We start from the raw sequence: 21,862 nt of genomic DNA on the forward strand, positions 1-21,862 counted from the left end.
TAGGATGCAGGGATGCCCTTCTTCAGCCACGGAGACAGGCACTGTACAATCACAATTGGGAGGGATCCACAAGGATCACCAAATCCAACTCCTGGCCTGTCACAGAAGGCCCACCCTGGGGGTGTCTGAGAGCGTTGTACACATGCTCCTGGAGTTCTGGCAGGCTTAGGGTCATGACCATTTCCTGGGGCAAGAACCTTTTCCTCATATCCAGCCTGACCCTCCCCTGACACAGCTCCAGCCACTCCTTTGGGTCCTGTCCCTAGTCACAGGGAGCACAGACCAAAGTTGCCCCTCTGCTGCCCCAGGGCTTTACTAACACAGGGCTTGGGAACTGATGATTTCCACTGACTGTAATTTAGAGTTGCCCAGAGGAACTGTAAAATCTCCACCCTTGGAGATACTCCAAACATCACCAGCTCCCTCCCTTGCCAGCCTAATCTAACCTTGTAGCTGACTCTGACTTCAAAGTCAGCCCATCTCTGCACACAGCATTGGACCAGACAACCTCCAAAAGCTCCCTCCAACCTGAAACACCCAGGGACTTTATCTCACTGACAACGGATTGCATGGCAAGAGGAATCACTCTATAGGTTTTGACAAGGCTGAAATGCCCCAGTGAGGAGAATTCAGTGCAGAGAGAAGAAAGTCAAAGGCAGAACAGACAAACCCACAGGCAACTGTGGACAGAAGCTCCACGGTACCAATGGATGCAGCCTTTACTCCATTCAGGGACTGATGATTGAAAAAATGTGAAAGTAATAAATAGCAGAAGGTACAGACTGGTATCCAAGGGGCAAAACTGGGCTACCCACAGAGACAGATCTTCCAGAATCACCTCAGGCACAAGCATGCCCCTGATGAGGACCTGTTGGCTGGATCCATGGCACAAAGGACACAGTCTAACTGTTGCATCAAATAAAGCCTTTGAGATTTCCACAGCCCAGCACACCCTGCAATGCTCCATCTCCAGAGCCTGACACTTGCACAGAGCTGCACACCAGATTTAAAACTCCCCTTGTTTTCAAAAGCTGTGTTTCTCCTGCTTGTGGAGATCAAGATAATCTCCCAAGCATGAACTACAGCATTACAGAGTGATGGTTTCCAGAATTTATAACCTGAAAGGACAGATCAATGTGCAAATTCATTTCAGCAGGATGCTACCTTAAAAACGTAAAAAGACCAACTAATTTGCTGCCTTTAGTAGCAGATGAAGTTCCTCTCCCAGAGTTTCAAACAACTTTCACTCACCGAGATATCAAAAGTGCCAAGGGCTCCACTGAACTGTCATGGGCTCTAGTTCCCCATCACTCCTACAAGACAGCAGAGTCAGTACAAACACTGCGGCATAGCAAAACCTGAAAGCAGAGAGACAAAATGAAAAAGTTTGCATTTAATTGCAGAAAGGCTAAGTTACCAGCTGCATTATTCATGTTCATATTTAATTCATTTAAAACATCCAAATTTAAATTTAAAGACAGCTGTAACAAACATTCCCACTTGCACTCGCAAAGCAGCACAGAACTTGACACAATTTAAGTTCAGCTTGCAGTGAGTACACGGGACTGCGGCTGTTAAACACCTTTGATATGAGTAAGATCACATCAACTGAGCTGATAGAAACTAGTTCAGCTTTTGTAAAATGAAACTATCACACAAAGGAGGATTGAAAAGACTAGACCTGATTAGTAATGAAAAGGAGAGAGACCACAGGAGAGGCATATAAAATAATGAGTAGCATGAAGAGAGAGAACTGGGGACTCCAAATTATCCCTTCCCAGTGCAGCAGAGCAAACCTACAAAAGTGAAAATCTCCCAAGTATTTAGCAGGGAGAAGGAACAGTTCATTGGAAATTAACAGACACGCAACTTCCTTATGGAGGAAATTATCAAGAGAAGTAAACAAGTAACCTTAGAAATGACACAGACATTGAAAAGCAAACCAGCATTTGTAAGGGTATCTAAGTATGAGACCCATGGGCCATCAGTACCCAGGCCACAAGCAAGAGCTGAATGAATGTTGGGTGCCCAGCCAAACCCTGCCCACCACACCACTGCCTCAGCTGCTGTGCTGCGCCAAAGGAAAGCTGAGCCCTTGCTCTCCTGCCAGGCTGCTGACTCTGGCTCACGGCCAGGGGCAGAACACCAGCTCAGGACATGGTTTGTTCACACCCTGGTGAGCCCTGTGCTGGGTTACACTGAGATTCACACCTCTGATGCATTTTCCTTTTTCTCAGGCAGCAGAGAGGCAGGCAGGGCTGGAAGAGCATCCCAGGGCATCCCCAGCTCCGAGCGCTGCTCTCTCCAGCGCCGCACAGCCCGCAGCAACGCTGCGGAAATGCATCTTAATCTAATTAAGCTCTCCCCCCACTGCTCTTGCCAACAGCCTCTTCCAAAAGCTCATCCCTAAGGGCAGTCAGATTCAATTTACCTGTGCCAGATTGGAAGGCAACTGCAGGGTTACAGGGGAGCCTACTCTGTAATATTCTTCCACAAAATGTGGCAACTGCAAGATCAGTAAAACAAAAATGAGAAAATGTGGATGGAAGATGCTGTCCCATCTTTCCAGACCTCATGAGATGCATGTAATCCCTTTATCTCCAAAGCCTCCGCTCCTCCGGAGCGCATAATTATGAAAAGAGTTAGAGCTGAGGCTCTTAATGTCTCTTCTAGGCACTTCTTTATTCCACTCAAGGCACCAGTCGCATCTGAATTATTTCCTGGGGTTGTTTGGACTTCCTATTGTACAAGGATGATTATGGTGAACCTTGGGATGGAATCCAAGTCGGATCTCAGCATTACCATGTTTGATTGAAAGGGAACCTGAAGGTTTGTTGACAGCGTGCCAAGCTTCAAACCTCGCTGGACAATGCCGCTGCCAGCAGGCCAGAGGCTTTCAGAGACAAGAGGAAGAAAACCACCAACAGTGAAGCTGGAAAATGGTTTTATTAGGTTGGATACATACTCCACAGATTAGGATTGGGAGAAAAAAAAAGGAAACTCTGCATATTGACAGAGGACTGTGAGAATGACGCTTCTTGGAAATCCCATGGGGCTGCCACAAGAGAATCCTGACAGTTTCTCATGATGCAAAGTGCTTTCAATCATTGATTTGTTCTCCACAAAAGCACAGGTCTGGAGCACCACGACCACTGCAGCCACTAAAAATCCCTTCCATGTAACCTTTGCTTCAGCTGAGGTTTTCTTCACAGTGATGTTTCCATCAAACACCATCAATGTTTCCAGCAGTAAAGAGCTGTCCCTTACAAATTCCCCCAGGAAATGCAAGGGCAGCACTCTAAGCTCTTGCTTGTCACGAGTGATGGCAGCACTGCCACTCCAGCCTCCCTGCTGGAATGTTTCAGCTCCATTCTGGAAGCCCCTATGTGACCATGGGTTACACAGGCACATCCAGTGGCATCCCAACCCAAGCAGAAAATTAGGCACATGAAAAGCAGATCATGTGAATTACAGAATATCCTGAGTTGAGAGGGATCTGTAAGGATCATCAATTCCAACTCTTGAGCACACACAGGACACCCCAACAAACCCAGCATGTCCCTGAGAGCATTTTCCATATGTTCCTTGAGCTTTGGCAACTTTGGAACCATGACCATTCCCTGGAAGCCCCACAACCCTCCAGGGGAAGAACCTTCTCCAAACTCGGCCTGCTTGCTCATTTAACAGCTATTTTTGCCATTTTTAATTTCTATGGTGCAGAAAGAAAAGCACTTTCAGCCTACCTGAGAAATCAGAGCACAATCTGACTCTTTTAGTTTTCACACCAGATTTGGCTCCTTAGATTTCTGCCTGACCTGTGGACACCAGAACTTTTGCTGGTCTAAACCACAGTTTTTGCTCTCAAGGCACTCTCTGATGAGCCAGCTGACTGACCCCTTTTCTGGGCAGAAGCCAAAGACCAGCTCCAAGGATTGCGCACCAGCCTTCTTGGAGCCAGACATGCAGGCAAGGAGTCCTAAACCAAAATGCCAAATGAATGCTTACGTGGAACCTGGACTAAACTCTCAGGAGTGATCAGCTTTCAAGTTTGAAAAGGTGAGTCAGAATTTATCTTAAACAATTATTTTAGTTCCTTCCACCTCCCTGTTACCATCCTCCTGACCAAGACTGGGGTTTTATTTCTCCTTGTCTGTGCAAAGTCACGTTTTTGGCAGCTCCAAACAAAGGCTGATGAAGATACAGCACCTTTGGAAGTATCTCCCCTCATCAGGTCAGGAGAGTCCTTACATTCATGCCAGGAAATATTTCTAAGTAACACTGTACAATGAATGCTGATATTTCCATCTGCAGTACTGATCCCCTTGTGTGATCTGAAATACCTGATGACTGTAAACCATTACTCCTCTTTCTACCAGAAGGATTTTCTGTCATTTCCAACATCTCTCATTCTCTGGAATTAATTTTATCCTTCTAACATGTAAGAAGTGGACTGATAAACTCCAGACTTCATGACAGGCTCCTCACAAACACATTCTTGTGTTAACACACTGAGGTGTCTCGAAGATGTGATCACAAGTAACACACTTCCTCAGCCCCTGAGCCAAGTCTCACAGGAGTACATATTTTAAAAGACAAAAACACATGAAAAACTTGGATAGACCATGTTTCTACAATGAAAATATTGATTTTATGACTTCCTTTTGAACACCTTCAGGTTGGTGGGGAGAGGAGATAACTCAGCCTCCCAGGAAATAGCAGCTGGACCACCAGACACTGCTGAGTCAAGCTCAAGAGATCACCCTCAGGGTGAGCACAAAAACCAGGCACCCGTGAGAGGAACCACCGCTGTGAGTAACGCTAGAACAGCTAGCACTGCTCATGATTGTGGAAGAAATTAAATAAAACCTTGCAGGATTTCAATAAAGATTTCCTTCCCTATCCAAAAATAACCCCAAAAAACCAACACACACACACACACACACACACACACACACAAAAAAAAAAAAAACAACCCAAAACAAAAAAAAAAAAACAAAACCAAAAAAACAAAACCAAAGAAACCCCAACAAAACCAGCATGGGCCTTGGATCAAACCAAAAACATCCTGACATGTATCACTGTGAGCAGACCTTGCTCTCCACAAAGACTGAAAAGGCTGCAATAAAGACAACATATTTGGCACACTCCAGGAAGAGGATACCCAGGCTGAAAGAAATGGAGAGATGAAAGGGCTTCAAATAAAAGACAAATAAGATAATCTGACTTGAGTCTGCTAAAGGAAGCCTCTTAACAAGATGAGTTTTCTCAATACAGACATGTTTACTGATGAGCTGGGAGTTACAGCTCTGTGGCTGCCAGTTCTGTAGTGAGGGGGGGTGAGTGCTCCAGCCCTGCAAATCCTCCTTGGAACGATGGGGTTTGACTGCTGTAGGAAGTTCACACACTGTTGAAAAATCAGAGCTTCTTCTAAGACTGGTATTGGTTTCCCACTCAAATAAAAAGAAAACAAAAACCTAAAGCCTTCCCATGCAGGGAACAGGGAGTCATGGAATGGTTTGAGTCAGAAGGGAGCTCAAAGATCCTCTTGTTCCAAGCCCCTTGACATGGGCAGGGATTCACAGCACGCAGAGCATCCTGTGCAGCTCCTCCCCAGACAGGACCATATCCAGGGCTTGGAGCCAAGGCCTGGGCTGCCTCCCATTGCCATGGACAGCGAGTGGCCCACCTTGAACTCATGCTGATGTGGCACAGACTTCAGCTAATCATACAAATCCCCTGTGGTAATTGCTGGGGGTAAGGAAGCTTCACTGTGCCCCAGAATCATTTCAGCAAATCCTTCGTGGCTGGTCCTACTGTTGAAGTCACTTTGAGGTTCTCCCTCTGAGCTGAGCAATGCCCATGTCCCACATCCCAGTGTGAAAGATGCCACCAACACCATTGCTCTCCATGACTGTTCTGAGGGAGATCTGGGAAATGCTGCAGATCTCTGCTTCTGGGTGTTAATCAGAGACATTTCTGACCTGTACCTCCACGGAGCTCTCCCAGATGCACTGTAACAAAACTCAACACAGACACCTGCTTTTTGGGCAGGTAAGGTTCCTGCTACATATAGAAAAGCAAAGGACTGATGGACTTCAGTGCTGTATGGGAAGAACATGCCAAAGCAAGGAACTGAATCTGTGTGCCCAAGGCTGCTGTTTCTAACACTGAACCATCTGTATTACAGCTATTTTGTGTCAGCAGGACTCCCATAGCTAAAAGTTAAAGTCTCCTGACTTCAGAAGAGAAATAGCCTGGGTTATAGACTGGCACAGCAGTGTACCCAATCCACTGATGACAACTGGAAGTAGAGAAGATTTATCACACATTGGGCTCTGTAGCCTGATCCTGGCATATTCTGACCATACCCTGACACCCTGGTGACTGGGAACCAGACCACAGGCCAGGTTTGCAGGTACCTGAGTTTCCTTTCACGGCAATCCCAGAACATGGAGATGTGCAGGATATGGTGCACCCCACACTCCTGTGCTGGGTCATGCCCCCCTTGCCTGGGGACAAGCTGGAGGGTGAACCTCGAGGACAGGGTTGATGCAGGGCATCCTGAGGGTGCACCAGCCTGCACAGGCATAGTGGGAAGCCTAAACTGATGCAGGCAGTAGAGAAAGTTTTGCAGCAATGTGGCTATTTCAGCCTGCACTGAGCCACATGCCAAAGCTAAGAGCTATTACTGAAAGCAGATGGCTTACAGGAGACCTTGAAATGGGATTCTGCCCAGGGCACTTACAAAGTCACCCCTCACAAAAGCACACAATAGGATGCTTCAAAGTCTTTAAATAAGAATTTAAACAGGAGTACATTAAAAACCAGTGCATGGTTTCCATATCACCCCCAGACAGGCTAGTACAGCCCCCCTTGCACAGTCAGCTGTGGCTGCTTTCCCAGACAGCAGTTACACGGGTGATGGATGTGGCCCCAGAATGGGCTCCAGTGTGTAAACTCTTCATGGGTCTCTGGTTGACACCCAGTAGATATATGTAAGTATAACATGTTTAATCAACCTTATACTTAATTCTCTACTGGACTCTATTAAAAAATAAACTCTTTATGGGATGGAAGATATGGGAGGACAATGTATTCTTATGTCCCTATGGAAGGGGAAACAGGAGGCAATCCAGAAGGAAAGGACTGACTTCCAGTTGTGTCTCTATTGGAAATGTCACAACAGACTGTGCAGTGATGCTGCAAGCAGGATGTGAGAATTCCTCAAAGAAAATTTTGCATTAACTATTTCTAGTGATGTAAGTTTGATAAAGTTTCAGCAGAACGTCCTCAGGAGACCATAAGCAGGGAAAGGCAGCTTGAGGGGGAATAAAAAACCAAAGGGATGGTAATTAGGGGACACAACAGAAATGTAAATGAGGAAAACCTTGCAAAGAGAGGGGAAGGAGACGACCCAATCCCTTAAAGTACCCTGTACCTCACAAGCACAAGAGAGGAAGGTGATCCTCAGGGAGAGAGACACAGGGCAAGGGCTTCCACTGAAATGGCAGGAAGGGAGATGAGAGCTCAGGGAGCAGAGGAGAACAAACCAGCCCTGAATAAAAGGTGAGGGACAAAATCACCACTCTCTAACGAGCTAAATACTGAGACATGGGGGATGATCATGGTTACATACACTTAAAATTGTATTTTCCTTCTGCTTTCCTTCTATAACCAACTTTAACAATTAAATGGAATGCTTAGCAATATCCCTTGGGAAAATACACGGGATGAAAACTCATCCTTAAGCCTCACATGGCATCAAAGCCATCACTGAGCATGTTACTGGAGAGCCTGAAGTGCTCACTTTCCTCATCCAGCACAAACGAATGACCTTCCATGGAGTTAAGCATTTCCTACCTTCCTGAGGTCCAGCACCAGCACGGACATGTTCCTAATGACAAAGGGAAGGAGGGAGGGGGGCACGGCTCCAGTCACACTCAAGGCTGAATCCTTCACAGATCCACATACAAATCCCTGTCCCTGACTCAACATCCATACAGCCAACCTTCCCAAACCTTCCAAATGCAACTCCCTCTGCCCTCCTGAACCTGCTCTTTCAGAGAAGGCAAGGTAAAATGATCCCTTTAATGTGTGCGTGTATATATAAAAATCTACCCTTAGAGTGACAAAACTCAGGGTCTCCCTGGCAGGAAGCACAGCCAGACTTCCCTCCAACCCTTCCAGCAGCTGATTCTTCTTATGCAAACAAAGGAAGGATGAGAAATAGTTCCTACTGATCTGCCCCATCTGCTAAAGAAATGAGAAAGATAAAACCTGCAAACCCTCAGGGTATGGAACAGAGCCACAAAACCTGGATTTACCCTTGTTGGAGCGGAAGAGGAGTCAGTCTCTGCTGCTTGGAGCGCAGAGACAGAGATAATCCAGCCCTGATAGAGGGAAAGAAGGATGTCTGGGAGAGTAAAGAAAGCCATTCCTGGTCTTCTCCAGCCCAGTCAAGGCAAAGGGCTGCCCAGGAGAAGAGCTCCCACAAACTCATTGTACCCCAAGGAAATGGTGTGCCAGGGCAGGAAACAAGCATCTTTCTTTTATTTTCTCACTCATGTAGAGAGATATTAATTCATCTGTTTCTTAGGAAAAAGAAAGGAAATTGCTGCAGTGCAACATGTCAAGAGAAACCAGAAGAGCCAGGCTCACTGAGGATGGGTATTAATTACTGCTTGCTATTTTTACCCTGCGTATAACTCTGGTCTCATCTGTGACTTAAGCAGATAAAATCCCAGTATTCAAAACCATGTATCTACTCAAATAGAAATATTCTCTACTGGGTATGAAGTCTGGATACAGAAAAAGTATAACATGCCCATCAAAATTACACTCAATTTTAATAACAAAAAAAAAAGAACAATCTAGATGTAGACAGAAATATTAGCTCAGGAGAATTACTCCCAGAGAGGAAAAATCACTAGCCAGTTCCTGCAGGATACCCTGAACAGATTCCTGTTAATTATGTAAAGAAAAAGTTGTTAGGTTGCTTTACATTCCCGAAGGGCCAAGAGTTTGGACAACTAAAAAATATACCGTGAGGCCCTTCACTGTTTTCTGTACAGCACACGGTAGACGTCAATAAAAAAACCCGAACCATGACCACAAGCAACCAAAAGTCCATCCTGCAGCTCTGCAAGTATGTTCAGTGTCTGCCAAGGAGCTAATGAAAACAAGGCACTCTTACAGACTGTATCTGCTCGACATTCGAGTACCTGCTGGACATTTTGTACAGCTTATAAAGCCGTAAAATATCACAGGGCATTTACAGATTTTCCAGCTGACAACAATATGAAATAACTGAGCAGCCCCAGAACACAGTGAGTCCTCTGCTCAGGGACAAGATAATGTTGAACAGATACCACACACACACACAGACACACACACACCTGGAGACTCTGCCAGCAGTGTGCAAGATGTGACCAAAGCTCATGGTGATGGAAAAGGAGCCAAGAGTCAAAAGCCATCCCTCAACTCCACCATAATGCTGGAACAACAGTGGGACTGCCCAGATCTACAGTGCAGGGCTTGGATAATGCCCAAGGGAAACAAATTCCTCCTGCCCTCTCCAGGCACAGCAATTCACCTTCAAGTGAGCTGCTACCTCCTGCCATGCTGGAGGAGATGTGGCATTGTACAGCCACGTAAAACCCTCCAGTGTGGGGCTGTGGCAATGACAAACGACCTCTGGAGTCATGTGACAAGGCAGGAGGTCAGCCAGCTGCCACGGTTTACTCTGCTTGTGGTAAGAGTTAAGGTGAGCAGGAAGGTGGTGGAACTGATCCCTGCTGCCCATCAGTGGCCAATATCCTCTGGATAATGTCCACTGTACATAACAAGCAGGACAGCAGTCTTCTTCTCTTGGTAGTTTGCCAGAAGAGAAGGTGAAATGTCAAAATGATGGTGTTAAAAATATAGCAATACCAGCCTGAAATCAAGCAAAGCTCCTTAATCTCAGAATAATCAGGCACTGGAGTGAACTGCTGAGGAAAGTAGGAATCACCACCACTGGAAATCTTAGAACACCCTAGAGAAACCTCTAGGAAACATTATGTATGGGTGAGCCTTCAAGGTCACTTCTAGAAACACTGAAACCACAAGACTTTCTCCGTAGGTACCTCCCTGATCACACAGCAACTGCACAATTTTAATGGACTGCAGCATTTAAGATTTGCTGTAACAAGACAGAAAAAAAAAAAAAACAACCAAAAAACCAAACAAAAAGCAACCACAGTCAGCATACAGGGAGCAGCAGTCTCTGGGCTGTGTGAACAGCCACTCAACTTATTTTTAGAAAGTAGAATTGGTACAACTTCCTCCTCGGTCCACATCAGACTCCATCAGCTCTTCTGCCTACTCTCTACTCCTTCACTTAACTAACGAGTATAGAGCAGAAATTTCTCCTTCCTTATGTATTGCAGCTGGGCAGGAAAGGCAAAAGTGGGGAGTGAGGGGCCGTGCAGCAGTGAGTGCAGGGAGGGAGCACTGTTGGGAGATGCCCAGCACACTGCAGAATTCCCCAGCTCATTCAGCCTGAGCTCAGGTAGCCACCTTCACCCTGAGCTGTCATCCCTGCAGACCAGCTGGTTTCAGGGACATTCAACTGCACTGTGGGGATGTTTTGTGCCACCCAGAGCCAGAGCCAAGCCCGGGTTCCTGCCCCAAAGTGCTGCTCGTCCATGTCCCCCACGGTGTGTACAGCCCAGCCTGGCCCCTGGCCTGGCCTGGCCTCCCCGCAGCTGTGGGGACATGGGGAGGGCAGGCAGGCCCTGGCAGCGGCCCAGGGAGGCTCCCACAGCCAGGAGGGAGCGAGGGGGAACAGGGAACACAGGCTGCCCTCCCGCTCACCGCAGACACAGCTGGATGCACATCCCACTGCTGAGGGCTCAGCATGGGGGGAGGAGGCAGGGGCTGCTCCAAACGGGAACGGAGGGAAGCCCAGGAGCAGGGACACCCTGCAGCAGTGGCACAGGGGAGGACAGAGCAGATGGAAGGCAGTCAGGTGCTGGCAGCAGGTGCTCCAGCACTGCCTTGTCCAGGCAGGCAACAGGGAGGTGACTGCAAGCAGCAGCCGATGGGACCGTGGCTCACTCAGTGAGGACAGATGGGCTTCACCCTGTGCAGCCCCTGCCAACACTGAACTCAAACACTGTTAAGTGTCCCCCAACTCCCCCCAGGCACAAACTCCATTTTTCCTGGCAGGACCTTTTCCTGGAGTCAAACATCAGCAGCACCTTGAGGAATCAGAAGGGTGTACCTACTTCCCTCCACCCCCAAGCGAACTGCAGCAGATGTCACTCCAGAAATGGGTGAACCAAACTTGTTCCCTTGTCACAATATCTAGGAGAAAGGACCTGGACCAGCGTCCAGTGAAACCTGGAAGGGCCAGGAGAGGGGAGGAATTGCAGGATATTCAGTGGGCAAATACTGAATTTTGCAAATTTCCACTGGCATCTACTCCTACAGTTTCCGTTGTTGCAAACAAACCCGAGCGAGCCACAGGGCGGTTTCTGGGCTGTTCCCACTGTGGCAGTCTGCAAAATGTACAAGCTAATTGGAGCTGGGTAACTCCAAGCACATTGGCTGGGAGGAGGCACCTTCAGCAGGAGTTTCTTGTCTGACTGGTGATAACACCATTCAATTTATAATACAAACAGAAAAACTTCTGAGCAAGAAATGGAGAGCAGCAGAAGCACAAGCTTGTGCCAAGGAAAAACAGTCCTGCCTGAATTCCCACGTCAGCTCCCTTGGGTTGGCAATGACCACATCCACTCTGCTCTGTTTCCTCATCTCCAGTGACATATTACCAACCAGGCTGTGGAGCTGCAGGGGTCACTTCCCTCTGCTGATCAAGTCAGCTCTCAGGAAGCCAAGTGTTTTAGACTCCTCTGCAGAGTCTCAGACATCACCTGTCCATCTGGCCTGTTGGATGAGGCTGCCACGCAAACAGCAGAGGCAGCAAAACAGACGTTCGTCTTTTCCTTCAGTTCTCAGCCAAATTCTTGATTTTTTGCTCAGGATGAGTCTGCATTAAAGTGTGAGATTCAGCCCAGTAAGAGCAGAGGCAGACAAAAACTCTGCTTAAATCCCTGCTAGAGAGGCAGAAACACTTGGTAGGTGCCTGAGTGAACCATGCAGACTGCAAACTGTGTATTACAGTGTCTAAATCTGCTAGAGGTGGTGTGTGTAAGAAACCTCAGTAAAAGAGTTAAGGATTACTCTGTTTTTAAGGGAAAATAGGTTTTTAAGGGTGAAAATAGAGATTTCTGGGAATTAAGTGTTTTCAGCACCAGCCAGGCTGCAGTGATGTCCCTGTACTGATCTCTCCTTCAGCTCACAATTGAAACCACCTCTGAAATGTCCTGCTAAGGGAGATTGCCACCCAGGACAGAGCACAGCTTTGCAAAGATGAGGAGGTGCTGATCTCCAGTGCTCAGGTGTCCCCACCAGACACCATTCTGACACCACTAGTTCAGGTCACTGGATTTGTTAACTCCAAGCCCAGTGAGACCTGGTGACAGATAGGGAAGATTTCTTGTGCTTCCTGCTGCCCTCAGACTTGCACTATCAGGTTAAACATAGTGCAAATGTTTTATAACAGCTTCTACTGGTAGATATTTAAGCTGGGTAAGAAAGGAATTTTGTACAACTGTATTAAACCCTGAAAAAGCATTTCCTTTAGGATTAGGCTGTGCTATCCTGCAAGTAAAGTGGGATGAAGCACTCATATCCCATCTTGGAGTGCAGGTGCTACACCCGGATGTAGTGCTGGGGTGAAGGAGGGGTCACAGTTACAGTTCTGCTACACTGACAGTTCAGTTGTGGAGATGATTTTTACCTTGGCACGTCTCTGAATTACATATATGCAGGAGATTAACCATCTCACAAGAGAAGCTGGCAGCCAGAGTCGCTGCTCTGTCCTCAGTGCATCTTCCCTCGCTTCTCAGGGACCCTTTCCTTGTCAGGAAACTTCTCAAACATAAATGGATGCATAAACGACTCAAAATCTCTTTGTCTCATAACAAAAACTGAATTGCAGTAGCAGGCAAGGAAAAGAAAAGGAGAAAACACAGGGTGGAAGATGCAAACAGTACAGCTCAAACAAGAGCCCCAAACACAGCTCCGAGCTCACGATGCTAGCACACTACTCCAGATTTGCAAACAGGAGCTCACCGAGCACGCCAAGTCCTCTATCACAAACACACAGTTAAAAGCACAAATAGGCAAACATGTGATCTGCATTCCTCGTCACAGAACAGTGCTGAGACATATCCCAAACGGGGTCATTTGGGCCCAGCTTATCAAAACTCTCTGCAAAAGCCCCACTGACACAGTCCTACCCAACTCAGCATGGCACTTTAGGTGAAGTGTGAATGGAAGCAGAACCCAAGTCAGAGACAGAGGTCAGCCAGGCTGACGTGGCCACGTGAGAAGAACAGAGAACAACTGATCTTGCTCAGCTTAGGGAGAGGGGAAAAAAGTCTTCAAATGCTTCTAACTGAGCTGCAGACATGTAGGAAGTGATGTGTGGAGTAGGGTGCTCTCCATGAGCTCTGGACATCAGAAAAATAATAGGTTTAAAGTGCAAGACACAGATTTAGATTAAACACCCCAAAAAATCTCTCTAATGATGAGGAGGCCTAAGTGTTGGCATACATCACCTGCACAGGATATGGAATTGCCAGCATGAAGAGCTTGAAAGAAGAACTATTATTACTCAGGAAGGGTTTAGAAGTCTACCTGACCTTACCCAGGATTGGGAAACAACCAGGACATCTCTGGAGGTCCCTGATGTCTGAGACTATGAAACAAAGTTTCAGACATTCCTTTAAATTAGACACAGGGCAGGGACACAGCTCCCGCAGCACTCCCGTCTAGACTGAAGCACAGCTACTTGATGAATAAGATCATCATTTAATACCCTAACAGCATCTTTTACTAATAGACACCATATTGTCCTGCAAAATTAATCAGGTTTCCACAGAAGTGCCCCAAGAAAAACAGATTATCAAGATGCAGAATTGGAGTTTGCTAAGATGTAAATACCAAACCAGGAGGACCAAGACTCAGCATATCTTTCACAAACAGAACACACTCAAAACTTTTAATTAAATAAATACTTTAAATAGCACAGAAATACCTGCATTTGCCTCGTGCCCACTGTAAGGGACTCCCTGATTTCCATCTGCATTTTCATACCATCTACTGGGCAGATCCTGAACTACCCGCCAGCACATGCAGGGCTGCATGCCACGGCAGTTTGTCCCAAGCTGAGACCCCCACGAGCCGAGTTCTGTTCTCCATATTAACACCAAGCCACACGCCAGTGCCTGAGATGAAGCACAAGGAATGAAACCACCATCCCATGCTCCCAGTATTCCTAGCAAACACATATGGACAGCACAGTCTGGCCAGCAGAAGCTGAGAGTAAGAGAGGAAGGCGACAGGAGGAGGCCCAGCCCGCAGCCGGCGCTCAGGCGCTGAACCGAGGTGGGAGAACATTTTCCCCCAATATTACTGGCTGCGAACTGCAGCGACCACATGGCTGTTCCCAGCCACTCAGTGCACGCTGTTTACTATAAACAACAACAGTAAACAGAAACTCAGCCAAAAAATCAGTGCCGGGGACCCCAGAGCTGGGTCTTCACATCCTGACGTTTCCCATAGAAATAGCTCCATGTTCAGCTGCTGAACCTAAACCATCCGAGGCCCAAGGGAGCCAAGCTGCTCAGTGCATCCCAAACTCAGGCTGCCGGCTCGGATTTGCCAGCTCTACCTTCCGTCATCCAGACTCCAAAGTGCTGCCACAGTTTTACACGGGAGCTTCAAAGAGCTTGCGGATTAAACCTGCGCGGCAGGAGCCAGCCGTCACCGGGGTTATTTTTAAACATCTCACTGTGCACGAAACGCTCAGATCTCGTCTCGCTCCCAGCTCTATCCCAGCACTCGGCTCGGGGCGGCTGCGAAGGAGGTGCAGATTTTCCCAGGCACGGTGGTGATGGGATTTCTCCGGCTGCTCCCCGGGGTCACCCCTGCTACCTCCAGCAGCAGGATCTCGCGGGGACCTGCTCGGAGCACCGGGCACCAGCTCCACACACACACTGGGGTGAAAGGAGCGTGTCACCGAGCCCCGAAGGGCTCGTGGGGGAGGAAGGGCACAAACCCCCGCGGATACAGCCACCTCCTGCAAACCTCCGGCAGCTCAGTCCCGCTTCCCCTTTCCTGCCGGGAGCGTCCGGCTGCTACCGAAACGCGCCGGGGAGCGGGGGCAGCTCCGGCCGGCCCCAGAACCACTCCGAGGCCTGGGGGCGAGGCGGTACCGCGGCTGCCCGAGGCCCTGCCCGGGGACACCCGGCAGAACAACAAAGCCCTGGAAGAAGCTTCCCTGGGAGGCACAGCCCGGCGGGGCAGCCGCGGGGCCGGGGAGCCCCGGAGCGCTGCCCAGCGGCCGGGAGGGCCGGTCCCGGACGGGCACCAGCAGGTGCGGGCGGTGACAGCCGCCCCCGGCCCGGGCACCGTGCGGTGGCGGCCGGGCCGCGCTGACAGGAGGGATGAGATTCGGGCCGGGCTACGGGCCTGACTCCCGCCCGACCCCCGCCGCGCCTCCCCGGCCGGGCCGGACCGAGCCCGGCCGAGCCGCCCGCCCCGGGCCGCCCCCTCACCTGCGCGGCCGCCGAGCGCTGGCGCTGCTCAGTCCCTCGCCGCCGCCGCCGCCGCCATGTTCGCGCTGCGCAGGGAGGCGGGGAGGGAACGGGAGGGAACGGGAAGGAGCGAAGGGGGAGCGGCGGGGGATCGGGGAGGAGGGACCGGTGGCCCGACCCGGCCCGGCCCGGCCCCGCGCCGCCCCCGCCGCCGGGACGGCTCCGGCCAGCGCCGGGACTTCGGCAGCTGATCGGCTCGGGCTCGGACAGGCTCGGCGGGGTCGGTGCGGCTCCACTCGGCTGGGCTCGGCCCGCTCGGCTGGGCTCGGCTCGGCTCCTCTCAGTTCGGCTCCGTTCGGCCCGGCCCTCACAAACCCCTCACGTCGCTGCGCCCGCTCGGGACCGTCCTCACGCAGGGACGAGGCCCCGCCTCCACCCGCACTGTGGGCGCGGGGCAGACCCGCGGTGTCCTCAGCGTGCCTGGGGAGGAACCCCTGTGCCCTCAAGGGATCCTCCAGGAACAGGACAGACCCCCACCCATGGTCTTCAGCCTGGGGAGAGCCCTCCTCGTGCCGTCTCAGGACCCTTCGGGGACAGACCCCCACTGTGAGCCCCAGCCTGGGCACAGACTCCCCTGAGCCATCCCTGGACCCTTTGGGGATGGGGACAGACCCCCACTGTGAGCCCCAGCCTTGGGATGGACCTCCCATGCCCACCCACATGGGCACAGGGCAGACCCCTACCATGATCTCCACACCTGGTGCCCCATGCCCAGCCAGGACCCTCTGGGCATAGCAGAACCCCACTGTGACCTGCTGGACCCCTGTTCCCACCAGAAACCCGCTGGGTACTGCAGACTGATGTCCATCCTTGTCTGGCTCCCCACGGGACAGCCAGGACTGGTGTGGACTCCATGCAGCACAGCCAAATGCTGGGGACAGGCAATCCCCAGATATTCCCTTTCCTCCCAGCCTGGGCAGGACCTCTCCCTGCAGTGCCATCCCAGCCAGAGACACCCCAGAGGTACAGATGTATTTGGGGGCTCAGTGTCCCCAAATACCCCCCAGACTAAGTAAGACCCCTGTGAGTCCCTAAAGGAACCCTAAAGCTAAAAGGATCCCTTGTGCCACCGTTGTACCTCATTACCTTCACGTACCATCTCCAGGTTCCATCTGCAAGCTGACGCCAAGACCATCCTTGGTCCTGTCTCCTGACCAGAGATGGATCTCACTGGGGACCTTCTCTGTCCTGTAGAACAACCAGAGCCTACACATGGTACCCCAAAACCATGCTCTGTCACCCCTTATCTTGGGAACTCCCAGGTAACAGGTGACAGTACAAGAGGAAACAGCCTCAAGTTGTGCCAGGGGAGATTTAGATTGGATATTGAGAAAAAATCTCATGGCCCAGGTATTTCAGTGGGGCAGTGGATACACCATAAAATCATGGAATGGTTTGGGTTGGAAGAGGAAAAGATGTCCCAGTGCCACCTCTTTGCCATTGGAAGGGACACTTTCCACTGTCCCAGATTGCCCCAAACGCTGTCCAACCTGGCCTTGGACACTTCCAGGGTGTTGCCCTCTCTGGGCAACATGTGTCAGGGCCTCACCACCCTCACAGGGAAGAGTTTCTTCCTAATATATTTTCCTATATTTTTTCCTTACATACCTTTAGAGTGACACAGACGTGTGACACGTCTTCTCAGGCAGAAGGCAGCTGAACAATTTCCAAAGTACTTGTAGTGACACGGCTAATGTAGGAGTCTCCCCCTGAATGATTTCTTGTTCTGGGAGATTACATGGAGGCTTGAGCGGTTTAGCTCAAAAGAAGATCAGAAGGAAACACCCCTGGTGTGGACAGGGCTTGGTGGAGTCTGGAAAGGTTGTTCCTGGAAAGCTGTGTGGCTTCCTGCAGTGAGTGGCTTTGTTATCTGTGACAGAGAGAAGGCCAAGCCGTGATTCATCTGCTCACTGCCCGCTGCCAAGCCTGGTGCCAGCCAGGGAGGCACAGGGTGGGCAAGGGCTCCGGGGTGGGACCTTCCCAGCAGTACCCAGCCATTCAGGAAGGGCTGGAACCACCTCAGCCCCTTCCTGTGTTCCTCCCTTTTCCTCTGGGGAAGTGAATGGCATCGCTCTGACGGGCTGAAGGCTGCGGTGCTCCCAAGGGACCGGAACTGATGGCTGGACTGAAGATAAGGGACACCCTGTAGGTGCTCACGCTGTCCTAGTTCAGATGCTGGGCTTGGTTCAGCATGTGCAAGGCTGAAAGTCCCACCCAAGGCCAAAGGAGCGTCTGTCTGATCAGCAGCTAACTTCTGGGATCCAGCAATTTGTCCACAGTTCTTTGACCCCCTTCTCAAGGGGAGAAAAGAAGCATTAGTACTCTCAGAGCAAAATAAACCTGTATTTGCCTGTCTCTCACCACAAAAATTATTATAAATAAAGACATATACTCCATCAAACAGGGTGGGATTTCTAATAGTGGGGGAGAAAACTCTTTGAAACTTCTCATGCTGAGAAACCTCCTCAGTGCTGCTGAGGGCTAGCACTGGCCTGGAAAACCTCTTGTTCTGAAATACTCACACTGAGGGATGGACAGTTTGACATGCTGCTGAGGGCTTCTATTTTAAGATGTGGAGTACTTGGTTGAGGTAGGACATGGAGGTATGTTTGCTTCAGCCTTGCACCTGAGCACCTTCTCTATAAATTCACAAGTATTACCAACGCTTCTCATGGGTGTCATCAACTCTGGTATTCCCTCATGTCCGCAGTAATCAGGATTTCATGAATGGAGTAAGTGCACAAGAGCTCAGAGCTGCAGGATGGAGACAGGAGCGAAATTTCTCTGTTGGCTTTAATTTGGAACGAGCAGTGGGATTTACATATGACATCCATATGAGCACCACAGGAATTCAGTTTGATTAATACTACAATGGAAACGAGCTGCAGAAAGGGTTTGCCATTTATTCTGAAGCGTTGCCAGAAAAGCTCAGCACATTTGCAGCCTGGTTTGGGCCAGCTCCCGGGGATGAACGGCTGGGAGGGAACCCCTCAGAGGGGCACTGGTGCCCTGATGCATGGGGTGTTGGACACACTGGAGCAGGACCTGCAGGAGGAGAGGTGGAGTAGGATATAAGGCAACATGACTGGGAAGAAAACCTCCTGCTGTCTTCCCTTCTCCCCTCCCTCTTTCTCCCTCATTAGCGCCTTGCAGCGATCTGGCATCGAATGTCCTCCTAGGCTGGTTCCCGCTATTTGCAGTGCTCCCATTAATGAACTTTGTTTTCTGCCACAAATTGATCCTCCGCCTGGCACGGATGAAAATCTAGAGCATGTTCTGCTTGAAAGAAAATGCCTAATGTCCCCTTGTCCACGACCTTTTTAATCCTGAATCTGATACTTCATAAAAAGGTGAATAAGAGGGCACAGGGATGGATGTAGAGGAGGAAGATCTAAAGGAACATGTGTACCCAGTATTCCTGCTTCTCTCATAGATATGTTCTTTGACCTGACATCTTTATTGGAGAGGGGAGATGGGAATCTTCTCCCCATGCCTCAAAAAGGCAGAGGAAACGGCTATTTAAAGAGATTAAAGCCCCAAACAATCAGCAGATCACTTTGCAGGGCCTGCCATAAGTTTCCTTTCCCAAAGCAATCTCATATTGAGACCAGCTGTTGAATTTGCCAGGGTCTGTCTGCCCAAAAGAGTCCATTTTTGTTCTGAAGACTTTGTGGCCTGGAAAATCACCTTTGTGAATACCAGAATGCTCTCTTGGTAGTGGGAAATGTCCTGGCCTCATGTCCCAGACATTTGCAGACAGCTCTGCCTTTCCCTGTCCAATTGCACAGAGAGCCTCTGAAAAAGGCTGCCCTCTGAAAACCCCTGTGAGCCCCCAGTATCCTCCTGAGGCAAAAGAACACATTTTCTCATCATAACACTATTTATTTCTCCCGTTTCTCATGGTTCTTTGCAACTATTTCTATCTTTTCCACATGCCAGGTGGATGCCAAGCCTGGGTCTAAAGTGCCAGGGTGTCACTGTGCCATGTCCAGGGCTTGCACCCCCTGTCCTGGTTAAATGTACCCATTTCTGTCAGTATATACAACCAAATTTAAGCTAAAACCCCTCTGTTACAGAGGCAGTCCTTGCAATTCCCTGCTTTGCTCACCCTGAATTTCTTCCCAGAGTTGCTGCTTCCTTGATCTTACCCCACCTTTGCTGCTTGGCACTTCACCAAGCCTGGGTATATATTTATCATCCTTCTGTTATTCTAATATGAAATTATTATCTAATTATTACTTAATATCAATATACAACCCATAATTATCTGATTTCAGGCTGTCACAATAGCTCAGTCCTAACTCAGCTGTTGTCTGGTATTTCCAAAGCCTGCTATACACCTCTGTCAACACTTCAAGGATGATGGTGTTTGGGTTATCTGGGTGTAGGTATAAAATATTAGTTTATTTTTAGGTATGTTGTTTAAATTTCTTGGCTAATAGCCTTGCAATGAATGTCTTGCAAGTCCTTCATCAGCTTTATGAAAAGGGATCTGGTTTCTCTGCAAAAGCGGAATTTAGGAAGTTATTGAACACTTGATTTGTTGCCGCTGTTAATAAATTTCCTGTGTCTATTAATAGACTCATATGGGTTTGAATTCCCTTTGTTCCCAGTGCCTTCTAAACATTTCCTACTGCTGCTCTTTGATCCCGCCAGCCACGAATCCTTCCCCTAATAGCTCGTTTCTTCTGTTCGTACCCTTCACAAATTACTGCACGTCTTAATCCGAGCCGACCTCTCATCCTCCCGCAGGGATTCACGGCTCCAGAGCCCTCTTTGATCCACATATCAGAAAGAAAAGCCATTCCCAGGGCAGCACAAGCTGCTCTGATGGGTCATTAGCACCGGGGCTGCTGGTGGGCTCCCAGCCAGCAGCACTGGGCTGGGGGAAGGGGCAGGGGCTCAGGGACAGAGCAGCAGGGACATGGGCACTCACTGCTCCGTGCCCAGTGTCTGTGCCTTGCTGGTGCCAGGAGAGCAGAGGGAACCTTCCCAAGGGATGTGGGAGAGTGTAAATCACCTCCCCAAATCCTGTCCTTTGACACCTGGCAAGGCTGAGCTGGGTGAAAATTTTCATCAGTTTTTGACTTTTCCATTCCCACCCAAACTTTGAAACAGTTTGAGATATTTAATTTAATTTAATTTAATTTAATTTAATTTAATTTAGGAATTCTTGTGTTCAATCCCCCTCGTGCACTTTCTCCCTTCTTTCCTTTTTGCCATTTTACCCAACACAGCACCTGCTCAGCTTCTTGAATTACTGTAAAAAATTTCAAGCGAGAGATTTTTCAGAATCATAATAAACTGTTGGACAAAGGAAGCAGCTCAAGGTATTGATTCAATTTGAGTCATCTTTTCTCAAACCACCCACTGAATTTCTGGCATTGCTTAGATTCATGGTCATCTTGTACTCACTGATCAATATAAAATATTAATATTTATGTTGCTATTTGTTTGCCCTTACTGCTCTTTGACACATACATATCAATTTGGGATCATCAATTTACTATTTCTTCCCCTTCTTTTCCAGTGAAATAGGATGGATTCCAGCTGTTCCTCTCCTTTCAATGAACTGACGATTTTGAGTATCTGAAAACAAAGTTTTACTCAGAAGTCTCCATCTCCATTCAATTTTTCTGACTACATTTTTCTCCCTAAAAAATACAGCCAATAGTTTGCAGCTCCTTCATCGACTGCTGGCTGGGCTCATCCTCCAGCAGTCCCTTCAAAACAGAATATCCCTTTAGAATGAAAAATAATATTAATTATTTTAGCTTATTGAAGGAATACATAATCAACAAACCAGATGTAGAGTCCACCTGTGACTGAAGGGTGGATGTGTCTTTCTGTGACAGGACAAGGGAGAATGGTTTCCCACTGCCAGAGGGCAGGCCTGGATGGGATCTTGGGAATTGGGAATTGTTCTCTGGAGGGTGGAGAGGGGCTGGGCTGGAATTGCCAGAGCAGCTGGGGCTGCCCCTGGATCCCTGGCAGTGCCCAAGGCCAGGCTGGATAGGGCTTGGAGCAGCCTGGGACAGTGGGAGTTGTCCCTGCCATGGCAGAGGGTGGAACCAGAGGCTGTTTAAGGTCTCTTCTAGCCCAAGCAATCTGTGGTTCTGTGATTCTATGAAATACTGCTACAGCTCAGCTGGTTT

The 21,862-nt window shown here is 49.1% G+C and overlaps 1 protein-coding gene across 9 annotated transcripts in view; it reads right to left on the reverse strand.

Annotated features, from left to right (window-relative positions):
• Positions 1–16,016, reverse strand: part of SCMH1 (Scm polycomb group protein homolog 1) — a 60,869-nt gene extending 44,853 nt beyond the window's left edge. For 7 of the 9 annotated variants that reach the window (XM_053964599.1, XM_053964598.1, XM_053964603.1 and 4 more), the window contains exons 1-2: positions 15,669–16,016; positions 1,252–1,358 (exon numbers count right to left, since the gene is read on the reverse strand). The gene's annotated coding sequence lies outside the window, so the exon portion shown is untranslated. The remainder of the gene's footprint in view (positions 1–1,251; positions 1,359–15,668) is intronic. The other 2 variants (XM_053964597.1, XM_053964604.1) reach the window with 2 other exon arrangements.
• Between the last annotated feature and the right edge of the window lie 5,846 nt (positions 16,017–21,862).

The sequence above is a fragment of the Vidua chalybeata genome, chromosome 25 (genome assembly GCF_026979565.1).
Source record: "Vidua chalybeata isolate OUT-0048 chromosome 25, bVidCha1 merged haplotype, whole genome shotgun sequence".
In the NCBI taxonomy this organism is placed as follows: domain Eukaryota; kingdom Metazoa; phylum Chordata; class Aves; order Passeriformes; family Viduidae; genus Vidua; species Vidua chalybeata.